The following is a 26,185-nucleotide window of genomic DNA, read 5'->3' as shown; positions in this document are numbered from 1 at the left end:
CCATTACCCATCTGTATTTCTTTTGATCTCATCAAACAACTCAGCTGGTTATGGTCCTTTGCCTGGTGGAGTGACAAAAACCTTCTTTCCTGAAGGCTCTGGGCTATTAGTCCTGCCTGGATTGGATTCTTGTAGTTTTCCACTGACTTTAACTGTAAGACATGGTAATACTAAAAGACATCCTGAGGTGTCTGTTATGTTACAGACATACTCTTCCTTACCTCCAATGTGAAGTAGCAGTTCACGTCCCCCTTGGTAGTCAGGATCAATCACTTCAGGCTGCATAGTAACTCCCTTCTTTGCCTGTGGATTTAGAGGCATGATGAGTCCGAAGTGGCCTGCACAAAAGTCAAGCAGCGGTTTTAACGTCCAGTTCAATGGGATCATTGTTGTGTCTCCTTGTGGAAGCATTCCTCCCTTTGGAATTAAGACTGTAGGCCAGCAGAGCATAAGGTCATGGGAACAGGAAGCAAAAATTGTGGCTAGGGTAATAGTGAGTGGTACCATTCCCATTTCCAGATCTTGATGTATGGATGTGTAATTGTTTTTATTTTATTAAGTTTATTGGGGTAACATTGGTTAATAGGGTCATATAGGTTTCTAGTGTATAATTCTATGGTACATGGTCTGTATATTGCATTGTGTGCCCACCACCCAAAGTCAGTTCATCTTCTGTCTCCATACATTCAGCCCCCTTTATCCTTTACTATGAATTTTAGCTGTAAAAGAAACAGTACCATATAGTTGATGCTAATTCAGAGCATATACAGCCTTATAGAGAATCTTGCCCCAGCCCTATAAGGTATTGGCACCAGTTAGAATTTTCAAAGGCCATCCCACTGTTCTGTCAAATCCATTGCTTCAGTGGGGGTTGGGGGTCCTGATAAAACCAGTGAATTCCATAAGCATGGGCCCATTGCTACTCTTCTTTTGATGTGAAGTGAGTTCCTTGATCAGAAGCAACACTATGCGGAATAACAAGCTGATGGTAGTTTTGGCAGAAGTGTTGAGTGCAAGGCAGGCAAGTCTGTACCCAGAATGTTTATTCCAGTAAGAACAAAATGCTGCTCTTTCCGTGATGGAAGTGGTCTGATGTAATCAACCTGGCACCAGGTAGCTAGCTGGCTGATCACCCGGTGAATGTTGCCATATTGGGAGCTCAGTGTTAGTCTTTGCTGCTGATAGATTAGACATTCAGCAGTAGTTGTATTTAGGTGAGACTTAATGAGTGGAAATCCATGTTGCTGAGCCCACGCATAACCATCATCCCTGCCACCATGGCCACTTTGTCCAAGAGCCCATTGGGTGATGACAGGGGTGGCTGGGGAAGGAGGCTGAGTGATAGCTATAGAGCGAGTCATCCTACTCACTTGATTATTAAAATCTTCCTCTGCTGAGGTCATCCTGTGGTGAGCATTCATGCAGGACACAAATAAATATTTTAATTTTTTGCCCATTCAGAGAGGTCTATGTACATACTTCTTCCCCGAGTTTCCCTGTTACCAATTTTCCATATCTCTGACCTGTCAAACCACTGGCCAGAACCCATGAATTAGTATATAAATCTAATGTCTGGTCACTTCTCCTAAGCCAAGTGAATAACCAGGTGCACTATCTAAAGTTCTGCTCACTGGGAGAATTTTCCTTTGGCGCTGTCCTTCAGGGATGTCCCAAAAATGGGTTTGTAGTGCTACAGCTGTCCACTTGCAGATGGTCCCTAGAAACTGTGGAGAAAGATCTACAAACAAAATAATAGGGAGCTCCCCATGAGGCAATAGGTACAGTCTTGGGGAGAGAAGTGAATGTAGCAGAAGTAAGGATCATGGGTATTTGGGTTACTTCTTTTTATTTTTTTATTTAAAATTTTTATTTATTTATTTTTAGAGAGAGAGGAAGGGAGGGAGAAAGAAAGGGAGAGAAACATCAGTCAGTTGCCTCTTGCACGATGCTGGGGCCCAGGCCTGCAACCCAGGCATGTGCCCTGACTGAAAATCAAACCTGTGACCTTTTGCTTTGTGGGATTATGCCCAGCCAACTGAAGCCACACCAGTCAGGGCTGGGTTAGTTCTTCACATAACTTGTGCCTGCAGGGTCTACCTGGGCCCGATCACACATATACTATTCCCATTTCATTATAAAGTGCTGCTGTGCTTTTTATGGGTTTTTTTATGGTCCAGTTGTCTCTTCACAGGCCAAATAGGCAACTTGACTGGGGATGTAGAGGGAATTACCACTCTGTATCCTTTAACTCCTTCATGCTGGCAATAATCTCTGCAATCCCTCCAAGTATCTGGTACTGCCTTTGGTTTACTATTCTTCTACACTCAGTTCATAATGGGCAAGTCAGGTTGCATGGTAACTTAATGGTCCATGGTAAAATATTCAGTCTCTACTAAAGCCCAGTAACAGACCCAGAAATATTCCTCAAGAGGAGAGTAGCTATCTGTGGAAGATGGCAGGGCTTTACTCTAAAATTTTATGGGGCTCTGCTGTGATTCACTTATAGGGACCTACCTGCCAATGATTCCAAATAGCATCCTCATCTGTCACTAACACTTTAAACAGCACTTGATCTGCAAAATCATATGGCCCAAATGACAGAACATCTTGTGTAGCCACCTGGACCTGTTATAGTCTCTTCTGTTCTGGGCCCCTCTCAAATTCAGCAAGCTTTTCGGGTTACTCAGTGAATGGGCTAGAGTAACACACCCAGTTGAGAGCTATGCTGCTTCCAAAATTTAAAGATGCCTACTAGGCATGTGACTTTTTTGATAGTGGTAGCAACTAGATGCAACAACTTTCGTTTTGCCTTAGAAGGGATATCTTGACATGTCCCACAACAATGAACCTCTAGAAATTTCACTGAGGGAGAAGGTCCCTGAATTTTTGATGGGTTTATTTCCTACTTTCTTGCACAAAAGTATCTTACCAAGAAGTCTAGAGTAGTTGCTACTTCTTGTTCATTAGGTCTAACCAGCAAAAAGTCACCACTGTAATGGGCCCACATGACATCACGTGGAGAGAAAGGGCAATGAAGATCCCTGTAAACTGAATTACGACTTGGGGCTGGAGAGTTGATATACCGCTGAGGTGAGACAGTGAAAGTGTATTCCTAGCCTTCACAGCTGAAAACCAACAACTTCTGGCTGGCCTTATTGACAGGGATGGAGAAAAAGACATTTGCTTGATCAATAGTTTCATGTCAGGTACCAGGAGATGTGTTAATTTGCTCAAGCAATGAAACCACATCTGGCACAGTGGCCGCATTTGGAATCACCATCTGGTTAAATGTACAATAATCCACTGTCATGCTTCAAGATCCAGTTGTCTCGTCACAGGCCAAATAAGCAACTTGAGTGGGGATGTGGAGAGAATTACCACCCTGCATCCTTTAACTCCTTCATGCTGGCAATAATCTCTGCAATCCCTCCAAGTATCTGGTACTGCCTTTGGTTTACTATTCTTCAGCATAGAAGGAATTCTAGTAGCCTCTATTTGGCCTTCCTCAGCATAATAGCTTTCATTTCACAGGTCAGGGAACCAATGTGTTATAATTCTGGAAGTGGCAAGATTAAGTGCTTTCTCTGAGCGTAAATAGGACACTGTGGTCATGAGCAAGTTCAGTTTATTTACAAAGAAATAAAAGTTGTTATACTGCTGCTCATCTGTATTATGACTACAAATTTCACACTGCTATCATGTAAACATCTGGCATGTATTAAGCATTCTGTAAATGTTTAATATTATTATTGACACTCCCATGGTTCTCCCTCCAGAAGTCTTCTTCCAAAATTCTATGTTTTTGTGTTCTCCCAGTGGTCTCTCCTGGCTCTGGAGTTCTTCAGTAGTGCTGTAGTTTTCTAATACTGTCTGCTTGCCTTATAAAGCACACTTTTGGCCCTTGTTGCTACCATTTGCCTTCTACCTAGGTGTGTTAGTCTGCTCAAGTTGCCATAACAAAATACCATAGACTGGGTGGCTTAAACAACAGAAATGTATTTTATCAAAGTCTGGAGACTAGAAGTCTAGGATCAAGGTTCCTGCCAATTTGGGTTCTGGTGAAGGTGCACTCTGTGGAATATAGCAAGCACATGTGCACATAGCTATAAGCATATAGTTGCAAAATGCAGGAAATACAAATTTAAATTTAACACTATCCTTATGGTGATACTTATAGAGATAATAATGAAATAACTATGATAAAGTATGGTTAGTGGTGTATTAGAAATATCCAAAAGTGCATAAGTAAACAAACAAAAAAGTAAATGTGTAGGGAAATTTAGGAATGTTACAAAAACTAGATGATTCTTAGTTAGATCTGAGAGCGTATATCTCTTTAAGAAGAACACATTGATGAAGATTATTTAGACAGAGAAATCAAAGCAAGGAGTCCTGAAAATTAGCTAACACCATTGAAATCATTTTGATAGAATGCAAAAATTCTCATTCATACCCAGTATTTATATTTACAACTTTTGTTTTTTTCTATCTTGTTTTTCTAAACTTAAATTTTATTTAAAATACTCTTTTCCCATAATGTAATGTAGCTGGAAAAAAAGTTAATATGATTTTAGTTCAAATTAATAGAAATGCAGAGTCCAGACAAAGGGAGATGGTAGCCTCTCTTTATTCTGCACACATATCAAAATCTGCTTTGATTACTGTAGTCATTCTATGAACATACATTACGAGGGATAATGAAAACTATCATGCTTTCAGATGACAGCAACCACTACAGTGATGAGGAATTTAGTTAATTAATTAGTTTTTGGCTCAAACAACAGAAATTTATCTTCTCACAATGTTAGATGCTAGAAGTCTGAGATCAAAGTGTCACATAGTTGGTTACTTCTGAGGCCCCTCTTCTAGGCTTGTAGATGGCCGCCTTCCCCGTTTCTTCACATGGCCTTCTTTGTGTGTCAGTGATGAGGAATTTAAACCATGAGCTATGACAAACATTTGGATGCTTCAGAAACAAGTAGCCTAGAGGAAAGCAGAAAAGGGGAGAGGAGAGAGAAGCACATGTTCACAGAGTAGAACTAAAACCACTCGTTATACAAAGTTCAGGAAGAACAAACTCCACTAAATGTAATAGAGAATATTCTAACGTGGAAAGTTGTCACAAGTGATATAGGCTGCCTTAGAAAGGAGAGTTACTTACTACTAGAGTTGTCAAGGATGTCACATAGAAAATTCAGGTGCTATATAGGGAATCAAGCCAAATGACATTAAGATCCCTTGCAAAACTGAAACTTTTGGGAAGAGTCTCCACTTTGAATTTTGAAGATATGTGCTAATAGTCCACTATGGTGCATAGAAACCAACCAAAGATGCTTATGTGATTATGGTTGAAAATGTATCAATAATCTGCATGGGGCTCTGAAAATATTAGAGCCCCGGTTGTATCAGTCCCCTTTTGCTAGATATGCTGGAGTTACAAACAATCCAAAAACTTGGTGCCTTGCTTCAACGAACTCTTTTTTATTCTCATTACATTAGCTGAATGACTAAAATTCTGGACAACATCCTCATATCTTGAGTCCAGGCTGAAAAAGAAGTCTGTCTAGACCAGTGGTTCTCAACCTTCCTAATGCCACAACCCTTTAATACAGTCCTCATGTTGTGGTGACCCCCAACCATAACTAGAGCATAGTGATTAATCACAAAAACAATATGTAATTATATATGTGTTTTCCGATGGTCTTAGGTGACCTCTGTGAAAGGGTCGTGACCCACAGGTTGAGAACTGCTGGTCTAGACATTGTTGGGGTTATGGAACCACATGAAGGCTTTTAAAGCTTCTGCTTAGAGTTGGCATCACCATTTCCACTCCACTTCATTGGTCTCTGCAAGACATCAAAAGGACAGGGAGGATGGCTCTATAAAGTAGGAAATATTTTGACCATATCAAGTCTTGTAGCCATTGTTTGAAATCGAATAATTCCACACAGGGAAATAAATGACATCTAGGGAGTAAGAGAAACCTTTTTATATAGCATTTGTTTTAGATGTGTTTTCCTACCAAAAGACGGAATGATCTAAATACCTACTACCTACTTCACTGCAGAAAGAGTAAATAGGACTCCCAGGCACTCAAAGCAGGTATATTTACAGAGATGCAGGAAAAGGTATCTACTTATATTTCATTGTTGCTTGTGAAAAACATATAGGAATATAAATATGTTTGTGAAACCCTGACTGGTGTGGCTCAGTGGACTGGGCATTGTCCAGCAGGCCAGAGGGTTGCTGGTTGGATTCCGGTTGTCTGAGTTGCTGGCCAGGTCCTTGGCTGGAGACATTCTAGCGGCGACTGATTGATGTTTCTCTCACACATTGATGTTTCTCTCCCTCTCTTACTCCTCCCTTCCCCTATCTCTAAAAATAAATAAATAAAATCTTTTAAAAAATCTGTTTGTGAAGAAACATAAGAATATAAATATCTATGGCTCCCTAAATATAGTTGATAAAGCCTTTGTGCTTCAAAAGTAAAATTTTGAATAATTAATTAAGAAGATAAAGAATCCTTGGTAAATCCATGACCAGAACTGGTTGGACGATGATAAGAGATATGACCCTGTCTCACATGGGAGCTGCACAGCTGAGCATAGAGGAGCTGGTGCTGGGATTGGACAAGAACAGAAGAGCTAATAAGGGGGAAGATTTCTAAGATTATTTTATTTCAAACTAAGAGTATATCACACTAACTGTCTGAACCTACTTTGAAAGCTATGGAGAGCAAATAATGACTTTTAAGTAGGGAATAAGCAGGGCTCTATTTGTATTATTAAAACAAAATCACTCAGACAATAGCATGGATGGATTGGAAATGGGACAAAATTAGAGGCAAGACTATTAGAATTAAAGTAATGGTGGCTAGAAGTGAAAGGCCATGATATAGGTGAGAGACAATAGTAATAGAGAAGTAAGAACAAATGGAAAACTATTATAGAGATAAAAATAATAGGACTCGCTGACTGATTGTATGAGAAGTCTGAATGAGGAGAAGGACTTCAATGATTGTCAAGTTTTGGGCTTGGTGCAGCTGAGAAAGTATTGTGAAATAGATTAGAAATGAGGATTGAAGTGCTAGCTGCTACATTCTAAATCTGTGGCCTTAAACATGTTATTTTATCTTGAGCCTCCATTTTTTCATCCATAAAATTGAGCTGGAAATAATACTCCCATCATAGAACTATTGTGAGAAGTTACGCAGTTACCAGTGCCATCTTCAGAGACCCTTTAAGACACTTTAGAGACTTGGGGACACATTAAGATAGACCAGTCTGCCCTCCAGACTGTACTTATCAATACTGTGTTGCTGGAATGCACAGGCCACGTGGACAACAGACAGAGCATAAATGTCTAATCTTGCTTTGAAATGGGTATACTTAAAAATGCTTATACATGAAAGTTAAAAACCTTTCTTTCATCTTGCCACTGTTTCAACGCTGGTTTCCCTTACATGTGTTAATCTTGGATGACTTTTCTTTTCCCTTTAGCTCCTTACTAGATGTCATAACATTTGAGGATTAAATGTTTTGTTCAATTAGAAAAAAGAAATTGTATAGAAAGTAGGCAGTAAAAAGTTAAAATTTTGCATCAGCTATGACTATAAACCCCAATACTTTAGTGAGGAATCAAGCATTGATATCAGTCAACCAGCTGCCCCCAGGGATTCTACAATTGATAATGTATTCCTGAGTTGAACCAGGAATTTCTTAATTTGCAGGGTAACAAGCAATCTGTACTTTATCCAAGACATCCAAGATGGGGCTTCATAAAACTCCCTTGGGCTCTTGCTTTCATCCTTCCCCACCACGTGGGAGGTGGAGAGGAGAAGCAGGAAAGGAGTTGGGAAGGAACAAGGAGCAAAACCTCTCTTGGGGAGCTCCAGCATATGTGCCAGCAGCCACCTGACTTCTGTCTCAGTGAGATGTGTTCTTGATTGACATACTTTGTATGCAAATATAAACCTATGATAAGTCATGAACATGTTTAATTTCAGACAGTGAGCAAAAGAATATGAGTTGGTTAAAACAGAACAAAATTTTAAAGGAATGACAAAATCAACCTCACAAGGAGCAAGAGAAAGTTCTTTTGGCTCAGTTACAAGTAGATAAGAGAAGGTTGTATTTCACTCAAGTCAACCAACAGCACACTTGTCCCAGCTGCTTTCATGCCTCTGCAGGCAGACATTCCAGTTTGTAAGACAATGAGGTGTCTGCAGTTGTATTTCCATCCCTTTTCATGAGACTTCTAGTCTCCTTGCAAGCTTATTCTTTATTAATCTGAATCAGGCTCAGTTGCCTAACTTCTGTGTTTCTATCAGCCTTGGCTTATACAGCATAATATGATATGATAGGATAGAATAGCATAGGACAGGATAATAAAACTTATACAGCAGAATATGATTATGTTTGGGAGGAGCTCTGATCCTCTCCAGAAGTAAGTCTTAATATTTGAAATGACAAACTGGTCCACACCATCTAGTCTAGAATCTACACTGATTAGAAACTGACAATAATCACCATTTCTACATATCAGTCTCTTCACTGTAAAAAGTAGGTAACTAATCTAAATTTTTTCATTGTTTGAAAATCCCTTTAGTAGCTTCCTCCCCACAGAAGACCTCAATCACTTGACAGAAAACTTTTAAAATTAAAATACAGTAGTCCCTCGTTATATCGTGGTTCACTTATCGTGGCCTCATTGTATGGCGGGATTTTAAAAAATATATTTAATGATTTATCGTGGATTTTTCCCAATATCGTGGGATGTTTTGCGGTACTCTATACATATGTTGTTAAAGTTACATAGGTTTAAGAGTATACAATAAATGTAAGTTTCCTACTTCGCGGGGATCTGGAACGTAATACCTGTGATAAGTGAGGGAATACTGTAATAATAAATTTGATAATAAAATAAAAACTAATGTGGTGCTGAATATTTTCTATTCATCTCAGTATGAACAATAGCATCCCCTCCTTACTACCTTCAGCCAATCTCTTTCTGAGCTACTAAATGATATTGACATTAATATCACTATTAATATTGCTATTTCTGATCTATCACTTTATAAAGTTTGCAACAAAAAACGCATTGAAAACCAGCGCAATTTGATGATTGTGATGTCTTTCTTTCATATCCACTTTCAATACTTAAAATAATCCTTCTGAACAGCCTGTACCCAGATTTCACTGCTCATTTTTTTCTATTGCAAGTTTGGGAGACTGACGGTTGCTTAACTGTCAAATTGTTAAATGTTGTTTTAGTTAGAGTTCATAGTCTTTTTGGCAATATATTGAATAATATCTTCACTAATGTAAATGAGGTTCTTGATCTATTTTTCTGCTGAAATTCTTCATCAGATTTTGCATGTTCTACAACTTTTACATTTGACCTTTTAATCCATTAATTATAATTATTTTAAAGATTCTGTCTGTTAGTTGCATCATCTGGGGCATCTCCGAGCCTATTTCTGTTGATTGTTTTATCCCCTTTCAGTGAGTTGCTTTTTGTTGCTTTTTAGTCTTGTAATTTTTTATCAACTTCTGACCATCATGTACACAACAGCAGAAATTAAGGTAAATTGTACTTATTCCTGGACCTGGGAAGCCCTTTTCTTCTGTCTGACCATTAGTGTGGAGCTGAGTCAATATAATAAAGAGTTGAGCTGGGTTTGTGTTTGTTTTGCTTTTGTTGCCTTTAGTGCACCACTGGTTTCTAATTCTGTTAGCATGTGGACTACTACTAACTACTCTTTGTGCTTAGAATGGCAGCTGGAGGGTTTCTCCATTGTTTTTGCTCCTTCTTGAGCTTTTGGTCTCTTCCCACTATCTTGCCCCTCCCTCAAAAATAGAGTGCTGTTGCAGGGGAATTCTCCGTTGTCATACTCCAGCCTCATTCCTGGCAGGCCTATATAGTTAAGTTGTGGAGGCAAAGCTTTCCCAATACAACTACCCATCTTTCCAGTGGCACCAAACTTTATCTTGTATCTGGGGTTGGGCTTGTGCATGAGTTTCTTGCCTTTGTTGAGTGGCAGCAGAACACTGATTTGTAAGATTTAAACTCTAAGATATTTTTGTGCCACTCCTCCAGCAAGTTCTACTCCTTTAAATACAACATATCTTTGCCTGTACCCTGTAGGCAAGAGAGTTTGCTACTCCTCCCCACAGTAATTTATGGCTTTTTCTTCATAAGAAAGAAGAAAACCGAGAAGCAAGTGAGGCCTAACATTCCGAATAGCTGCCCATTTATTCCTCATATCTGCATTAGTGAGGTGGCTCTCTGAAATCTCTTACCCTGTCCCCAGTCTTTCTTTGAGTATCCTGTGGAGGCCTGTGGGAAAAAGCTTGAGAGTGAGTGCAATCTCCTCTCATTTGGGCGATGTTCAACTATGCTAAACTGATGCATCAGCCCACATATGTCTTTATTTATTTATTTTTAATTTTAGCTTTTTTCCCCCTCACTTATTTGTATGATGGCCACTAGCTTTTCTCCTCTACTCTGGCGCGGGTCAAAAGTTTCCTCTTTTCCTTTACTCCTTGAAGGAGCTGATCTCTCTCTTGTTGGAATTCAGGTTACTCAGTTGCCTTATGTTCTCAGCTCTCTGAGGTGCTCCAGGAAAGTTATGATTTTGTAGATTAACTTCATTTTTACATCCTTTTTAAGGTTTAGTGTGATCATCTTTACTACCTTGTACATCCTAAGTGGAAGCTGCAGGATTGTGTTCTTTAGTTTTAAGTAGTAGAATTCTGGCTAATTTAAACAAAAAAAAATCTTACATTTATACTGGTGAATTAACAAAATCCACAGTAAGGTAAAATTTCACTCTCAATTTAGACAAGAACTAGGGTAATTAAGGTTCCAGACAACATGGACTACTTAACTACCTGGTCAATGTAGCTTTACTAGAAGAAATGAATCCCAAGTGTCCTGGGTTCTCAAGATTCAAAGTCTTGGGTGAATTTCTGGTTGGTCAGTTTACTCTTCATGCTTATCTGTTGGTTTTATGGAGACCAAGGTTATACAAATGGAAATTTGTACAAACATGTTATACAAATGAAAGATAGAAATGCACCAAAATAGGTATTATATCACTGGAATAGGATGAATGGAGTCTGAGCAGGCAAAAAGAGCCCCACAATTTTTCACCATGCCTATAGATGCTGTTAATTTACTGATTTCAATTTGTTATAATCAAGATTTCATTCATTTGTTTGTTCAACAAACATTTATTGGTTATTCCTTACATGCAAGGCAATGTTCTTATTGAAATTATGGGCAAGTGGCCACAAAATGAGGAATGGTTTATTAATTAAATTATTAATTTTTGTCACATATTTGACTCTTTTTTCTTTCTCCCCTGTTCTAAATTTTATTCTTGAATATTTAGATAAAAATGAGCATCTGAAATGCTAATCAATTTTGTTTTGTCAGTGAGTTATATGGAAAGAGTAGAAAACACAAATCATTATTTGGATTATTATATGATACTTTAAGGAAAATCAATCAAAGAGCCTTTAAAAATACATGCTCTTTCTAGTATTAAAAATGTTTTAAAAATATTTGTATACTTAGATTAATTTCAATAGTTATCCTCTATATTCTGAGAATATTGTGGTGTTTATTAGTGTTGGCAGTGACTTAAGGCAAAAGGGCAGGGCCAGAGGCAATACAGAAATACATTTGATATAGTTATTTCTCGTGAGTCAGATTTTTATTCCTTGTACGTCTAAGGAAATTACTCTTCTCAAAATCTGAGAGTGGCCAAAATTTGCAAGTTTTATTTTGTGTCTTTTGCTTGGCAAATGTAATGGGTTTTCCTGAGGAAACACAAATAGGATGAAATATAGTAACCTCTCTTTTTTAATGAGGCAGTAGAATGGAGCAGTAACAATGGGAGCTTAGGAATCAGAAAAGACCTACATTTAGACAAACTTCGATATAAGTCCTACTTTGTCTATTTCTAGTTTTGTAACACTTGGGAAGTTATTTAATTCCTTTAAAATGTCAGTTTCTTCATATGAGATGGGAATAACATATAATGAAGTACTTAGTACAGTGCATTTTACTTACTGAAAGGTCGATATAAAAATAACTAAATTAGCTCTCTTACCATAATAATCTACCAGGCTCATCTCTCTGGATTATTTAGGTTTAATTGCTTACAATTTTTCTGGAGATAAACTTGATACACTGAAATTCTGTTATTAAAACATTGATTTGCCATTACTATCAACCAGAATTGTTATATAGTATTCCCTTACTTATGGCGGGTATTAAGTTCTAGACCCTCCCATGAAGTAAGAATCTTAAATATATTCTACACACTTAAACCTACGTAACTTTAACAAGATACGTATACAGTACCGCAAAATCCCGCAGTATAGCAAAAAATCTGTGATAAATAATTAAATATAATATTTTTAAAAATTCCGTGATACAGTGAGGCCGCGATAAGTGAACCTTGATATAGAGAGGGACTACTGTAGTCTCTCTTAAAATAACCAGATGTGCAAACTGTAATTATAAAAAGGAAGATATCTGTCATTGGAAGGAGCAAATGACCTTATGCCACATTCTTACTTTTTTTTTAATGCAATTTTAAGATTTTATTTATTTTTAGAGAGAGGAAGGAAGGAAGCAAGAGAGGGAGAAAAACATCAGTATGTGATACTGGCTCACAACCCAGGCCTGAGCCCTCACTGAGCATCAAAGCAGTGCCCTTTCGGTTTGCAGGTCAGCACTCAATCCACTTAGCCTCACCAGCCAGGGCCTTAAGCCGTATTCTTGGCAGAGTAAAGAAATGGGATTGAATTGGATAAAAAGAGCCATGTTCCTTCTTCAAAACATATCACTCCAGTATGGGAACGTTGCACAGGATTGAAGACCATTCTCTTTGCTTGAGGTTCTGACATGTTTGTAGCCTCTCAAATCCAATTGTAAAATCATAGAGCCATAATCGGTAGGACAAATATTTGAGGATTTTAATTTTTTTATGTGCTTTGTGGATGATTTACTTTGAATTATTACTCCCCTAAGTTAAAGTGGGATGGTATTATGTGTTATAAGCTAGATGAACTAGACGTTAGTCCTTGAACCAGTCTTTGACGTCTTATGTGACTCTGGCAAATGGTTCTGTGACTTAGTGTCCTTCTCCGATAAAATTTGACTATAAAATTGTGTTTCCTTAGACTTTAACAGCTATGGGTTAAAATGGAGACCGTCAGTATTGTGACAGCAACAATTAGTATTCCTTCTTTCTTTCCCCATCTTTTCTGGGTTCTTTCCCTACCTTCTCATGACGTACTTTGAGTTCAATTTAACACGTTCCTCAGTTATTTCAAGGAGAGAAATGGGACTGGTGGAGAGTTTCCTGAGCACTTAGGAGGCCCAGTTATCATAGAGCATTTGCCTTTTCCTTCACCTTTGCTTGAGCTTCCAGAAAATAAGCATCTGTTGCTGCCTCTGGTGCCACTTCTCCCTAGTTAATTGTCATTGCTGATGCCTGTGATAAGTTACTGTCCTAAAATAAGGGTCCAGCTGTAATTAGGAAAATAAAAAAACAGCAACAACTTAAAAATTAAACCCGTTTTTAATGAAGGTCCCCAATATTACTGTTTTGTACTTTCAAAATCTCCCAAGTTTCAGTAAAACAGGTTTTGGTTTTCCTTGAGCCTTCACCTTCCCAGGACTTGAACCTGAGAGCTGGGCTGGAGGACAATGTGAGCAAAAGATATCGAGTGGCCCTGACCAGTGTGGCTCTGTTCGTTGGGCACATGATTCCCGGTCAGAGTGCATGCCTGGGTTGCAGGTTTGGTCATTGGTCAGTGGGAGCTCTATGAGAGGCAACCCATAGATGTTTCTCTTTGCAGCCATGTTTCTCTCCCTCTCTTTCTTCCTCCCTTCCCCCCTCTCTAAAAATAAATAAATAATATCTTTACATAAAAGATATCAAGCTGTACTCAAATTCTGGCACAGGGGCATGGTTATTGGAATAAGCTTGTATGTCTGACTTTTTTTTTTTTTTCTGCCTTAAGCTTTCTTTTTTACCAGGAAACTCTCAGTTTGTCATTCAGTTATATTCTAGGCAGACACTAGTCTTCCAGACAAGCCCTAACTGAGCTTTGAAGCATGGACTTTCTGGGCTCAGACACCTGAAAACAGGTGTTAATACATGTAATAAGAACTGAAGCAGACACTATCAGATCTATCAGATCAGATGCTCACTTCTCCTGTCCTAACACCTCAGCACCTTGTAGGAAATCCAGAATCATGATCCAGTTCCAGGGAAAATAAGGGATGAACTTGAACTGACTGAGATTAAATCTTTATTATCTGATGAAGTGAGAAATTTAAAGAAAAGTTCATTTGAGTTATAGAAAAACACAGGCTTAAGGGAGGCTCTGGTCATATGGTGACTGAACACAGCTCCCTTTTCTTTAATCCTCAGCTCCAGGCTGTCTGCCTCTCAAAAGCCTCATGGCTGCTGGCTTCCATGGGCCGCTGGGTAGAAGTGGGGTTTCAGGCTCTGTTGAGGCTCTATCAGAGGGAAATTAGTTTGATGCTTTTCCCTTATAGGATGGGCAAAGAACATCATCATGGAACTAGTGAGGACTAAAAGCAGTGGATACTGGGAAATGCTGGGAGGTCAGAGATCTATGAATTATGAATTTTCAGACAGAAGACAATGTTGGTTCTGATCCTCTTATACTCACATCCTGAAGAAAGAGCTGTGAAGAAAGACTGGATCTCTCTGTTCCTCAGGCTTTAAGAGTACAAGGAGACCTCAGAGCAAAGAGTTCTCCTTCAGAACAGCAACGGGGTCTGGTAGCCTCTGCTGTAAATTAAGCCTCTATAGGTAGAGATAACTTCATCTTTTATGGTCTGTGAGATGCCTGTCATTTAGCTTTTGCGCTCCAATGAGTTGATACAGGAAAATAACCTATCCAATAGCTAAGACAAAAGCAGTCATCAGAACAAACAGACCACTGACAGAGTGCTGCTGGAGGAGACAGTGACATCTTGAGTTAAGACGTAAGACCAGCATAAAAAACTATTTCTGAAATTGAAAACATGGCTTCCAAAGTAAAAGGTTCAGGAGTAGAATTGAAGGAGAGGATAGTCTGCTGAAACCTGAATCAGTGTTCTGAAAAATCAAGTGCTAAGCAATATCTCAATGCATGAAGAAAAAATAAAGTGACCTCAAAGGAACTTAATTTTATGAAATTCAAAAGGAAAAGAAGGAACAAATGGAAGTCAGGCAATAATTTATAAAATCAGAAAAAAAATTTCCTATTTTAAGACCTAAGTCTGATAAAATTCCTAAATGACAAGGATATGAGGAAAAATCCCACAAGTTCCAAGCAGTTATGAACAAATTGCAAAGGAAAATGTATCAGACTTCATTAGACTTACTTGCAACAATGAAAGCTAGAAAGAAGAATGAACTGGCATCCATAGATTACTTGCAGAATGGATCACAACCAAATTATTCAGTACTTGGACAAGATACCATTAACTTCTCAGCATAAAAGATATTTGAAAATATACAAGAAAGAGTATACTATTTATGTATTTTTTTTTCAGAGAAAAATCTACAAGAAAAGGCTTTAACTAAGTAAGATATAGACCAGAATAGAAACCTCAAGATGGAAAAAGATGAAGAGAAAAGTAGAACAGAAGAGTAGGAGAGAAAGAATGCTGAAAAAGGAAAGTATGTTAAAAGACTTATTCAAGTGAAAGAAGAGGGAAATACAGGATCTTTGTAAGTAAAGTAATATCTTGCTTTTATGTAATAGTCTAGTAATAATATTGATTATAAGAACAAGGGAAGGGAATATAATAAAAAATATCCAGTAGACTTTGCAAATAAACAAGGGAAAAGAGGACTAAATGAAACTTGATTAGATGGTTAAGTGTTAAAGAAAAGTAAAGGGGGAAACAACACAGTATGGTAAATAAATAAAAAATAAGATAGAAAGAATAAAGTTAAGTATATTAGGCATGACACAAAACACGATTTAACTAAAAATTCTTTTTATTAAAAATATTGTTAAATTTAGTTTTTAAAAAACAGATTTATGCTCATTGCAAAATATATATTTAAAATATAGTAGTAAAAGAGATTTGAAAATAAAAGAACCAAAAAAAAAACAAAACCCCAAAAACCAAAAAACAGAACAAAACAAAGGAAATGCATGGAAGGACATCAAGAGGGACAAGATTAATAGCAAACAATATGGACTAGAAGTTTAAATGCACTAAACAGGATAAGAACAAGTATTGTGAATTGGTTAAATGCACTGTTTTCAGAAAACAAAGTAAGTAACTAAATGCACAAACAAAACTTTTAGGATAAGAAGGGGACAATGTTGTTTCAATGAAAAAAAAAAGACAACGAAAGAACATAACAAAAATAAAAATATAATTGTATTAGATTTTTCAGTATATCTCTCAGAATTGAAATAATTTAATAATCCCCTTAAAAAAGCTATAGGAAGGAAATAAAGGAAAAGGATAATATAATCAATAAACTTGACTTATATTAATATATTAATATAGTATTCCTTGAATAGTAAGTAATATTTTATTTCTTGAATAGAAGACTTTCACATAACTGAATTATGTTCTTGGCCAGAAAGAAATCACTAACCAATACAAAGAAGTAGAGAGCTAACAGGTTATGTATTCTCTCAGCAGAATCCAATTAAGTTAATTGGAAATTAAGAAACTGACATTGACATATATCTTGTATGAAATAGGAAATTATGGAAGTGTCTTAGTCCTTTGGGACTGTCATAACAAAATATCACAGAAACAACAGAAATTTATTTCTCACGGTTCTGGAGGCTAGAAGTCCAAGATCCTAATATGGTCACCTCTGGTGAGGGTCTTCTTCCTGGTTCACAGCAGACACCTTCTCACTGTGTTCTTGTCTAGTGGAAGGAGGTAGGGATCTTTCTGGATCTTCTTTTATAAAGTCGCTAGTTCCAGTCATGAGAGTTTTACCTCACAACCTAAGTACCTCCCAAATGCTCCATATCCTAATACCATCACCTCTGGGGCTTAGGATTTCAACACATGAATTTGAGTGGGTTAGGACACAAGCATTCCAACCGTAGCAGGAGGAAATATGGAAATACCTAGAGGCATTGGAAAAACAAACACTTTATACTGAAACAATGGGCGACAGCAAAAACAACTCACAGGAAAATGTGTTGCCCTTAATTATGGAAGCAGAAAGGTGAAAATAAAGGAAGTAAGTACTTATCTTAATTAATCCAGTAAGAACAACAACAACAACAAAAACACACAAAGAAACTTTGAAGAAGGAATACTGCAGAAAGCTGAAATTATTAAAATAGATAGCAGAAAATAATAATACATTCAAAGGCTGATTCTTTAGAAAGAACGATAAATACCGATAAATACCATGTAAGTCTGATTAGGAAGATAAAATGAAATCAAAATTAGACAAAATTAACAATTAAAAGAAGGAAAGAGATGAAAATAATTCTTAGAAAATACTAAAGGCAATTCTGGAGAGTACATTAAACTAATAAAACATAGAAAAATTGAATACTTCCCTAGCAAAATATACATTATCACAAATGGCTCAGAATTAGTAAAAACTTGAATAGACCAATTATTACAGAAGAGATTGCAGAACTGATAAATGATTTCCTATTGAAAAAGACAGCAGACAGATGGATTCACTGTTGAATTTTTAATCTAACCATTAAACAATAGACAATTTCAATATCATTTAAACTATTGTGGGTCTTAGAAAAAGATGGAAAGTTCCTGAGTTAATTTTATGAAGGCAGAATACTTCAAATACCAAAGCCAAAGAAGGAAGTCAACAATAACAATTAAATGTGCAGGCCAATTTCACCTATGGCTATAAATGCCAAATCTTCACATAATATATTAAAGGATATAATGGAGAAATGCATCAAAAGGGTAATATACGATGACAAAACAGGCTGTATTATAGGAATGAAAGGGAGGTTCCAGGGCAAGAAGTCGAGCTACATATTGATTGTATTAAAAATTTAAAGGGAAAATAACCCAACCATTATCAGTGGGTGGTGAAAAGACATCAAAGATCAAGCAACCAACGCCAAGGAAGGCTTGAAGCACAACAGGAACAGCAGGAAATTACTTAAAAAATAAAGAAAAGCCCACTAACAAACATTTTCTTCAAAAATTAAATGTTTCACTTAAAACCAGGAACTAGACAAGCATCACTGTGATCACTTGTATTGGTGAGTCTAGCAAATGAAAATAAAATCACTAGTATGAATGGAAAAAAGAGATAAAGTTCCTGATGCTGGTGATACACGAGTGTGTGTGTGTGTGTGTGTTTGTGTATGTTTCAAGATAACTTAAGAGACTCCTGTGGGGAAAAAAAATAAGAGATTTGGTGTGTTGGATGAAGACTATATAAACTACAGAAATAACCAGTCTCTCTCTGTTCAGTCAAAAGTACCTAGAAAACGAAGTGGAAAGAATATTTCATTAGGAGGACAAATACTAGAAAATAATTTGGTATGAATTTATAGGAAAGGTGCAGAACATATATGAACAAAACTATAAAAATATCCTTGGGAAATGCAAGATGAAATACAAACAAAAGGGAAGATCTATTGCCATCTTGGATGAAATGACGTGCCGTTGTAAATATTTCAGTTTTTCAAAAATTAATACATAAATTTGATACTGTCCCAATTAGACTTTTAATACCACTGCTTACGTAATGTTTGACAATCATCTTCAATTTAACAAACATCTCCCTCTACCCATGCTCCCTCATTATGACAGGAACAATCCCACACATGCTCTGTTGCTGTATGCTCCTAGTCAAGTTATCTTGACCCTGTGTCGGTCACTGGTGTTCTTTATGAGAATATGCCTATGTTGGGAAGAGCCCTTCTGCATTGGTGACAAGGCTGCGCAGAAGTATATTTCAGACTGCATGAGAGACTGGCCCTCTGCGCTGTACTTTGTCACCAGGGCCCAAATTAGTACTTCTTAGACCCTAAATCTCACGAAGTAATTTGTAAAAATAATTCCTCAGTTTCTGGCCTTAATTTGCTTCCCCTAGAGGGGCTCAAAACCATTGGAAGACTCTGGGAGGATGCAGGAACCACACTATTCATTTTTGGCTTTTGACAGTTTTTCAAGGCTCCTGGCACAAAATTTCCATCCTTCATTCAGAAAGATACATTCTGGTAATGTCAACTTATATAAACAGAGGGCTGGAGATGTCACCAGGTTTATAACTGATAAGGCTCTAAATCCCAGCTTGGTCTCAGGTGGACCACCGAAGACCTTATCCTTTTTTCTTCTACCCCTGTCAACCAGACAGGGTCCACTAATTCAAAAGCCATCTCCTCTACTTACCTCAGTTCCTTTGTGGTCTCCTTTGAAATGAAACAGTTATGCATGGAGGAAAGGATCACACATTTCTTTCTTTTATTGATTCTAGGGAGAGGCGGGTGGAAGGGAGAAAGAGGAGAGGAACATTAATATGAAAGAGAAACACGGATCGGCTGCCTCCCGCAGGCACTGGACCAGGGACCAAACCTGCAACCCAAGCATGTGCCCTGACCAGGAATTGAACCCATGACCCCTCTGTTTGCAGGATGACACCCATCCAACTGAGCCACACTGGCCAGGGCAAGAATCGCACATTTCTGAGGCTGATGCCATCCTATCCCCGGGTTACAGCTGCTTGGCTTCCCTGGGAATTGAGTGTCCCGGCTCCTCAGCAACATGGAGCTCTGGGGATTGCTGTTGCACGGGTACTAAAGTGTCAACATTTATAATAAAAGTTAACATAATAACAATGGCACAAGATAGGGTAACAATTTAATTTTATTCTTTATTTCTCAAAAAGCTTCCTTAAGGGGATGTGAGAGTTGTTAAGACCCTGTTACTTCTCTAAATTCTGATAAGGCATGTAATATTAGGTCCATTTAAAAACTCTGGGATTGGAAGAATAATAGTATAACATGTAGTATATAATACAGTAATGATAGTTTTAGCATAAAGTGTAGTGTAGTGTAAATGATTATAGTGAATTCCTCCTCACCCCCATGTGACTCTACCAGTGCATTATTGACATTGATGTGTCTAGGCTAGTCCAGTCTCTTCCTACTGGTCCCAATTTCTAACCTAAGGGTGATGTCCACCTTAGATACTTAAGGGTCCCTTTCTATACTATGGAACCTAGTTTTCACAAAGGAAGGATACACATTCAAGAGCCAATCATGGACATGATCAGGCTTTGTGTATATTTTCCACAGGTTTTCTAGGGGAAAATTCCAGGTTGCAGTGCCTGCTCTGCCACTAATAGTCTGAGATGTAAATGCACCGCAGCAAACCCTCTTAGCCCAGTTTCTCTCTATTAAAAAGCAACAACAACATTACCAATTTCACAGGAGTTTTTAGAAGAATAAATAAAGCAATAAAACTGGAAATACTCTCAGTGTAGAGTTTGGTCCATAGTAGGTGCCAGGTTTATGTTAAAATTATGATAATTTACTCAAAAGAGGACAATATCTTTATCCAGAGCAAACGGCTTTTAAATGTGAAATTTCCGATTGTTTGAGAGGCACTTAGAGAGTCTTTCCTTTGCTCCCTTAAGTTATATTTCATACGTAGTTGCAATTCTGCTGTCTCCCTTCCTCTCCCCCTGTTCTATAGTAAAAACTATACGTTTGTTTCCATCTCCATCACGGTGTGAAATGAATCTGTAAAGCCTGGGGCGGGGACCAAAAAAGTGGGGACTTTCCCTCCAGGTCTATAAAGTTCATTTCATATAAAGCCACGATTCCGTCCCCAATGCCAAGGCACTAATTCTAAAAAGGTAAACAATGAACCCCAAATATTTTTAAATTTCTTTAATTTTTATAGATCTGTATGCTAAAAGGGTTTCCTAAATCTACATTTTCCAAACTATTGTGCGTATCCGTTCTCGGAACAGTAACTCTGGAATTCAAAACTGTCCCTCATTGCCCGGTCTCTATTTATAAAGGATGGAGCCCCGCCCGATTTTATTTTCTAACTTTCGAGCTGCCTGGGATATCCGTTTATTCTTCGCTCCACAGAGATGCTGAGGAGCCCCTTCAAGGACTGAAGATGCCCCGCTCTGTTTTGGGTAAGATGTGCACTAGGAACTAGCGCCACAGGGCCCCGCGGGGAAACCGGAGGTGGCTCGAAGGCAGGCTCAGGCCAGCGCCCCCTCGCATCTTCTCCGGAGGGGACCCCGCCCAGGGGACCCCGCCCAGGCGCTCCCGTTGCTAGGTCCTCTGTTTGCCGCGTTCTAAAGAAGCCTCGAGCGGGACCAAGGCAAACCGGGAGGGGGTGCCCGGAAAAGCCTTCAGTAAACTGCTAGGAAAAGCAGCTGCTCCTTGGTGGGTCGCCCTGACCCCAAGCTCTGCCGGGGGACCAGGCGCTTAGGCTTCCCCTGGGCCTTGGCAGCTCCCAGCTGTCGCCACCCCAACTCTCCCTGGGCGCCAGTGCCGCTCCGCATGTCGCGCACCCCCGGTTGCGGCCCGCGAATGGTCTGGCCCGTAGGCAGCCACCACCCCCTTCGGCAGCAAAAGCTGCTCCAGCTGCTCCGGGTCCAGCGCCGGAGCCCCAGCGTGGCTGCCGCGGGCGGTGGGCGGGCGGAGGGAAGCACCGGACCACCAGCTCAAGCTGCAGCCCGGGGCGGCCGCCGGCGGGACACCGGGGAGCCGCAGAGGGACCGCCTGCTGCGGGGGGGGGGGTGAGGACCCGGGCTGGGGTGTCCTCACCCGGGTGAGTACCTGCTGCCCTGAACCTCCCCGACCCTTGTCACGTCCCCACGCCCTCGAGGTCTCGGCCCCCACCCGGAATGGGCACTGGTTTGGGGACACTGCCCCTCGCGGAGCAGCAGAACAGGGAGCTGCTGCTCTTGGTGCTAATGATTCAGCACGATTCGTGCCCTAGAGGTTTGGGCATAATGAGGGACGCTGGGGGACGAGGTCATCGCTGTGCTCTCTCTCACCTTAGAGTCTAGGCTCCAGCTGTACGCCCCGGGCGCGCCGGTCGGGTGGGGTTGAACCAGAAAGAGCCCTGCTGGCCGGTTCTGAGATTCCACCCTTTCCCCACATCCTGGTACAAACCTCCGTGTGTTTGCGGTGCAGTCTTCAAAGTGTGTCAGATTCCTGTCTTTTTCACACAGGCGAGTGGAGTCTATCTAGGTCCATTGTAGATACCTGTTTCTGTACTTCTTGCCCCGTTAGATGTCTAATTCATGCCGTCATCCGCTTAAGTTTACCTCGCGTGGCATCTTCCCGCTAACGTATGAGCAAGATGCTGTATCAAAGTTGTCTTGTATTCAGCGTGGGTTTGATTAGTCCTGGCATAGGAGGCAAAGCTTTAGGGTAGGAAATAATTTCACAACCTAGGCCTATGTGTGTATAAAATTTTATTAAATCATCACAACCCAGAACCAAATGTAGAAAGTGAGGAGCAGGAAAGTTAAATTTATGAGCTCAAGGTCACAGAGCAGGAATTTGAATACAAATCTTTATGACTCTAAAGCCCATGGACATTTCACTGTATTAAGAAGTTGTTTAGCCAAGTGTACATATACTAAATGGTCTACTGAACAGAATTAATTTTCATAAGAGTAGTCTCAACAGCAACAATGTGTAAGTTTCTTATATGTGGAGATATTGTTCTTTTAGTAAAAGTAGAGCATGCTTTGACTTATGTGGGGGAAAAACCCCTATTTTCTTAGAAAGCATATGTTAAAGGTAATATCTGGGCAACACTGCATAGGAGAGCTAGGTCATAACAGGAGATAGTCAACATTTTGGCTGTGATATACAGTGGATGCTGAGTGTTGGAGAAATTGTTCAGAAAAATAAAATCTGGATATCATTTTCCTTTTTAAACTTTAGGAAAACATTTATAGTAAGAACAGTTATTTAGTTCATGGGGTGTGTGACTGAACTGTTTTTGTGGAGTGTGTTACCCCATTATAAGGTATAAACCCAGACTGATAATGTTATTTGATTCATTACAATTCTGAGATTTGGCATAGGAGATGATAATTCCATTTCACAGACTAAGAAACTGAAATACAGAGAAGGTCCAAGATCATACAGCTAATCTGGACAAGCATTAACTCTTACAAAAAATATGTGTTGTAGCAAAATGTAGTTCCGTATATTGGGAAATTGAATTGATTTGTGTTTTCCCTGCCCTCAGAGTCAACAATTACATGGACCTTGTGTGCTCCTTCTGCAAAAATAATGGAGGCTAGGTTCTTTGTCACATGCTTGGTCATTTGATTTTATTTCATTGATGATTTATGTATTTTCTCTTAACACATGCAACTCTTGTTGATGTCTCAGGAGGCTGGTTGCTCATTATCTCTGGTGTTGGAATAGTATTTGATGGCAGATAACAACGTAATCTTTGCTCATTATTTCTAAAGTAATGAATCTTCTGCACTGGAGGATTATTTTTTTTTTAAATTAATGGAGATATTCATAGACTAAAGCCCACAAAAGGAGTCCATAAAATAGAGGTATAAATTTACATGTGTTGTCCAGACAAGTCTGTAAGAGAAGTAGGGTCTTGTGATGAATCTTGATTTCTAGGAGGTCATTTCTTTTTGTTCTTTATATGGCTGTAGACTACATCCTGAACCTTGGTGTGAAACTCTTTGTAGTCCAATCTGGTTAATCCCAAAAGGGACAGTAGAATGGGTATGAATGAATAAGCAAAAATACAACACTGCTGCTATATTTTAAAAAGGGAAGTGCATGTCCTAGTGATGGAAGATCAGCACGATATTTTAAAACAGAAGAAACACATTTTATTTAGATATCATTACTGAGAGTGTGAATTTCATGCCAAATTGGCTTTAGAACTGCGCTCTCTCTCTCTCTCTCTCTAAATTTACTTGTCAAATGACTACTGTCTACAGACCATCTAAATTCTTTTTAAAAAAGATTTAATTATTTATTTTTAGAGAGGGGGCAGGGAGGGAATAAGAAAGGGATAGAAACATCATTGTGAGAGAGTAACATCAATCAGCTGCCTCTTGCACATGCCCCGACTGGGGACTGATCCTGAAACCCAGGCATGTGCACTGACCAGGACTTGAACTGGCAACCCCTCACTTTGCAGAACGAGGCCCAATCAAACTCACTGGTCAGGGCGTATCTAAATTCTTGGCTTCAAGGAACTTAAAGTCTAGCTGGGGAGATATTTACATGAGTAATTAACAAAATGATTAGAATTGGCTTAATACCAGAAAAATGTGGTCAGCAAACTTAAGTACTATATCAATACCGTAAGAAAAATAAATAGTAGAGGCTGGGATCATCAGAGTTTCAGGAAAGTCTTCATGGGTGGAAGTGAATGAAATGACTGAGGGATGGGAAGGATTTCGATAGTCAAAGAGAAAGCCAGAAAAGAGGTTCAGCCGAGAAGTGCACATATACTGTTTGGACACACGGTGACAAGTTATGAAGAACCTTGAATATGAGGCAGTGCAATCTGCTCCTTATCTGGTCATCATAGGGAACTAATGTGTTTCGAAGCAGGCCAAGTTTCTCTTTGGCTGGTTTTGCTCACATACTCCATATTTCTTGCTCCAAGTGCCCTTCCAATTAATGGTGTATTTCCTGGGTACTGATATTAAAAGTAGTAGTTTTCAGCTAAATCAAGAAAACTTTTTTTGTGCAAGTAAAATTTTACTTCTCCCAAGGAAGTTTGCCTTTTAAAAAGCTTTCCACCTCCGTTACAGAATTATGAACAATTTGGAAATTATAAGAAGGAGAAAATTACCATAATCTGACTAAAGATAACCACTATTAATATTTTGATGTGTTTTCTTCCACTCCTTTTTTCCACGCATAGTTTTAATTTTGCCATGTATATTTTATATATATTTACTTTAAATTTTATAACATTGATTTTCACTTAATTATAATTGGACAGTAAACATTTAAAATGTCTACATTATTTTCTAGTAAGTCGACGTACCATCATTTTGTAATCATTCCTCATTGTCACTATATTATTGATGGTAATAAATAACAATGTGATGAACATCTTTATTCATAAGCTCTTTTCTGTATTTTAGAAATTAGTCCCTTAAAATAGAGTCTTAGAAATAAAATTTCTGAGTTAAAAGGCATAACTTCTTAGTTTGACTTTTTAAAATTGAGATATAATTGACCTATAACATTATATTAGTTTATGATGTGAAATGCAGTGAGTCAGAAGAAAGTCTGTAGCCACTTGTGTGAGCATTGAATCAATGAGAACTGACATTGGGTTTTGCAGTGGAGAAGTGTTGGCTATTTTATTGAATGTCTCCACCTAGGAGAACAGGAAGCTAACACTCCAAAGACTTGAACTCATCAAAGGTTTACAGACAAGAGGTTTTATAGAGTAAAAGTCATGAGTGATCTTGAGTAATGGGTCTAGGGTCTTGGACTGTGTTGATCGGTCAGCTCCTTTTTTCTTAAGTATATTTTATTGATTATATTGTGACAACAGTTCCAATTTTTTCCCCTTTGCTACCCTTCACCCAGCACTCCCCTCCCCCAGCAATCCCCCCCAAATTCATGCCCATGGTTCGTACATACAAGCTCTCCCGCTTCACCCTTTCATATATTCTTCTTTTTTTAAATAAATAAATGATTAATTATTTTAATAATAAAAAATAACAATCACTCCCTCTCAGATATTAAGACCCTTTATAATCCTATAAAGGACAATGGTAAGAAGGGGAAGGGTCTAGACAAAGAACATGTATAAATGACCCACAGACATGGTCAACTGAGTGGGGACTGAATGTGGGGGAAGGGAGGGACAGGGTGCAGGGAAGCAAGAGGGGGAAAAAGGTGGGACAACTGTAATGGAAAAACAAACAAAAATTTTTTTAGTGGGGGAAAAATGAAAATATGAAGAATGGAAATGATCGGTCAGCTCTTAACGCAAGCTTCAGCAATCTGATTTATTCAGCTACTGGAGGTGCCTACGTGACTATGGCTACGTGGTTTCCAGCAGAAAGAGAGACCTGTAAAATATCTTGAGATTGTGAGTTAGTGACCTTATCTTAAGAGCAGAAAGAAAAAAATAGAGCTATTTCATGATTAACAGGATACATTCTTTTCTTATC

The 26,185-nt window shown here is 38.7% G+C and overlaps 1 long non-coding RNA gene and 1 pseudogene across 1 annotated transcript; both read right to left on the bottom strand.

Moving 5' to 3' along the window:
• Nucleotides 1-750: 750 nt before the first annotated feature.
• On the bottom strand, nt 751-3,548 carry LOC150015171 (uncharacterized; annotated as a pseudogene).
• Nucleotides 3,549-4,611: 1,063 nt separating this feature from the next.
• LOC150015170 (uncharacterized) lies at nt 4,612-19,487 on the bottom strand. Its single transcript, XR_016509968.1, has 2 exons — nt 19,411-19,487; nt 4,612-4,983 (listed from the first exon to the last, which is right to left on the bottom strand). It is a non-coding gene; the product is annotated as an uncharacterized LOC150015170 (long non-coding RNA).
• Between the last annotated feature and the right edge of the window lie 6,698 nt (nt 19,488-26,185).

Source organism: Furipterus horrens, unplaced genomic scaffold, assembly GCF_987537825.1.
Source record: "Furipterus horrens unplaced genomic scaffold, mFurHor1.1.pri manual_scaffold_3, whole genome shotgun sequence".
Lineage (NCBI taxonomy): Eukaryota > Metazoa > Chordata > Mammalia > Chiroptera > Furipteridae > Furipterus > Furipterus horrens.
Note: the sequence above shows the minus strand (reverse complement) of the source record. Positions and strands in the feature narration are given on the sequence as shown.